This window comes from Nuphar pumila, chromosome 6, assembly GCF_984573655.1.
Source record: "Nuphar pumila chromosome 6, dmNupPumi1.hap1.1, whole genome shotgun sequence".
NCBI classification, from domain to species: domain Eukaryota; kingdom Viridiplantae; phylum Streptophyta; class Magnoliopsida; order Nymphaeales; family Nymphaeaceae; genus Nuphar; species Nuphar pumila.
In genome coordinates, this window is record NC_143254.1 from 126812344 (window position 1) to 126816336 (window position 3993).

A 3993-nucleotide genomic window follows, 5' to 3' on the forward strand; every position below is an offset into this window, starting at 1 on the left:
TTAAAAATAGGTTAATGAGAAAGGAAAAACTATAGAACTGAATACCTCCGAGTCGAAAGAGTATGAGTTTGACAAAAAAACTCTCTTGGCAAGTGATGTAAGTGTTTGTTTGTACGCTAATTTTGCACGTCTATAGAAGACAACACCCCTGAGCCAATCACATATAATTTTGCACGTTAATTTGTTTGTTTTTTTGTTATGTTTTCATGTAATTTTGTTTGTTCTTTTGTTACCACATTGTATTTACTATGTAGCATCTAACAAGATTTGTAGAAAGACTTCAAGTGGCTCACAACGAGGATAAGGAAATAGACAACTTACCAAAGACCATTTACCTTTCCTTATATTTTTCTGTAAGTTATAAAAATGATGTTTATATTGTTTTACTACTAATTAATAAAAACTAACTGGTAAACCTTGCTTGTTCACAGCAAATGGTCACAACTAAAGGGCAGCGAGGTGGGACAACTGACTGTTTAGAGAGCAATGAATTATTGTATCATTTTTTTGACGCTAACAAGGTATGTTTTTACACAACTTTGTATACTTACAAATAAATGTTCACGTGCACAATGATGTTATACTATATTTATGTTTTAGCTCTTAATTTCTTTCAATTGGGGCAACGATCACTTGGTTCTTTGGAAAACTGACATGAAAGAAAAGGACTTCAAGTTGTACAATTCCACGCTGAGCACATATTTAGTAGATAAAAACCTCAAATAAATAATACGATAATATAACTTACTCAATAATATACTCATTTTTTTGTGTATGCTATCTCATTTTTGTGCATATGTGTTGCAGGTTTATTTTTTTAGCACAATTTGGATTCTACTGTTACAAAGATTGGACGGCACAGAGAATCGAGATATTTCTCAATAAGAAAATGAGTAATTACTTTGCATTTGTTTGTTAACTCATTAAATATATCATAATAATACCTATAAATTGAAGAAATACCAAGTGATATATATATATATATATATATATATATATATATATCACTTGGTATTTCTTCATTTTATAGGTATTATTATGGTATATTTATCATACAATATATGCAGAACTTAGGCAAAAACTGAATATTGAACTTCACACAGGTATGTGTTTATATGTCAGTTGTTCACTGGTTTGAGATGTTTGTTGTAGTTAGTCGTTTGCTAATAAAGAGTTATTTTCAGCCAAATGTTACATATATAAGGAATCATATGATCAAGTTCTTGGGCTTCCAAAGGTGCGAAAGACAATGAAAAAGCAGAGACATCAGTTAGAGAGGTGTCAGAAGAATCTGTCCAACTAGCTGAACTGTGGACAATTATGCGCATTTGTAATAGATCAAGTTAAACTTACATTTGTAATTGGATGGATCAAGTTAAACTTTGTAATTGAATGTATTAAGTTCAACTTTGACTATAACTTTGTAATGAAACTCATGTATTGAATATAACTTTGTAATTTGTTAAACTTCAAGTTATTTGATTTTGTACAAGCAAACTATATTTTGTTTTATGTTAATCATATTGACTTGTTTATACATGAAGAAATAATTTTGCAAAAATATTTGATTTTGACCGATCAGTAAGATTTTCGCAAATATACTTCACAAGATTTTGGAACATATATGTGAATAAGTATGATATGGCTAAATGAGTTGAAAATAGTTGTTAGAATTAGTTGTCGGAAGGGAAGCATGTTGGGGACCACTCATTGGAGAGAAAAAATAATAAAGCCCTAGATTATGCGAAAATAAGCAGGTTGGGGACCACAACGGGTTTATATATGATTCGAGAAATTCGTAAAAAATAAGAAATATCACATATTTGTCATAGTTTTGCAAATATTTAAGTATGATATTTGTGATATCTAGAGATTCACAAATAACTTCATGTGAGAGAGTGCAATATATGTGAAAACGTAAGTTATTTGTGAAATTAGTGGTAAGTGTTTTGCACATAATTTTATGTGATTTCATGATATATGTGAAACAAAATGATATTTGCGAGACAAATATTTTTATGCAAAAATTTTTAATATATGCAAAAGATTCAGATATTTGCGATTTTGGTAGTTTTAGTTTCACCAAAATTTCGCAAATAAATTTATGTGAGTTCGTGAGGTTTAAATTCGCATAAAAACTTGCGATTCTGTATTTAAGTAAAAGTTGGACCTAGCCGATGGGCGGTATAATTTCATCACAAAAAGGCCTCAATTCGTAGTTGCAAAGGATAAAAGGGTTTTAACGATGTCGTATATTTACGATTTTGGACATCGGAAGAATATAAAAAATTGTAGGGTTTTTAGAAAATTTGGTCAAATTATCTATACAGTACAGTCATTTTCTGATAAAAAAACTATAAATAAATCATAAAACCTTAAAATACAAGAAAATAGATCATAAATAAACCAAAAAACCTTAAAATACAAGAAAATAAACCATAAAATCTAAGAAATCATAAATAAACTGTAAAATTAAATATAAAAAACTCTAATTCAAACCTTAATAAATAAAAACAACCTTAATCAAATACAAGAAAAAAAAAACTCTAATCAAGTTAAATATCAAAAAACCTAATTAAAGATTTTTTATTCAAATCCCTAATCAAAGAAAAATTCTTAATCAAATCAAAGGAAAACCCTAATCAAATTAAATATTAAAAGCCCTAATTAAAGATATTTGATTCAAAGCCCTAATCAAAGAAAATCAAAGAAAAAAAAGTCCTAATCAAATCAACAAAAAACCCTAATTAAAGAAATTTGATTTAAAGTCCTAATCAAAGAAATTTTTTATTCAGAACCCTAACCCAAAGAGAGAAGAAGAAAGGTAAGAAAGGAGAGAGAGAGGGGCCTTTTGCCACTGGCCTTGCCATCGGGCCTCTCGCTGCTCGACCAGTGCACAGGAGAGAGAGAGTGCAAGAGAGAGAGGGGGTGGGGGTTAGACCCCCGCTTTGCCTGAGGTTTTTTTAAGTGGTTTTACCATCATTCATGTTCCTAGCATAACAAGGGGACATGCGTTCACTATGTCCAGTGTTTGTTGGGTCCCACAGCGGACAGGCTACGCAGAGATGGAGGGTGGTTGGGTGCAACAGCACACTAAGTGTTGCACCTAATGGATGGATGACATTTCTAGCTTTGTCAAACTCATAAAATGAGTGGGATTTTAGTTGGCTGCATAAATTTGGAAATCTCCGACTCTTCCATTACTAGTGAAAATTCTAAAAACTAAAAATAAAAAATTATTCAGCGGGAAAAAACATCAAGTGGCTGGGCCATCAGCATCAAGCTGATCCAAATACTTGACAGGCTGTCTAATGGAGTCCTCACAAGATAATTCAGCTTTTCTAAAATGTACGTATATGCAATGTGGAAAACATACCTTTAAATTTGTCAAATTCCTGTTGGTAACGGGGACCCACCTTCTTTGATTTCTTACTCATTTTCTGAAGACAAATCCATCCCTTTACTCTGAAACGTTTGTTTCCTGTATGTTTCATGTTCCGTTCTTAACCACCCCAATTTTCTATTTCCGCCAGTACGCGATAAATATTACCCTTTCTTTTGTTCTCTATAGCAATTCATATTATTAGCTTTGTTTCTTTTGAATGCCATTGTCTTTATGTCTAGAGTTTGTTTCTTATTTGTGTACTCTCTCTCTCTCTCTCTCTCTCTCTCTCTGGGTACTGGCTATGCAGACTTCATATGGATAATCTTATTGTCATCGTGCCCGTTTGGGTCACTAGAATATGAGAACTACCATGTGAACTGTGATTTTTATAGATCTTTTGTTTTTTTTTCTCTTAAATCTAACCATACGGCTGTGATTTACATGCTTGGTTTTACAAGAACCAGCTCCATCTGATAAAGCTTTAAAATCAACAGCTTAGAATCTTCATCAATATGTTGAAACTAATTGAAGCATAATAGAACAAAAACAGTCGCACACACACACCCGATAAGAAACACTAGAATATACGTGGTTCAGCCAATGTAGCC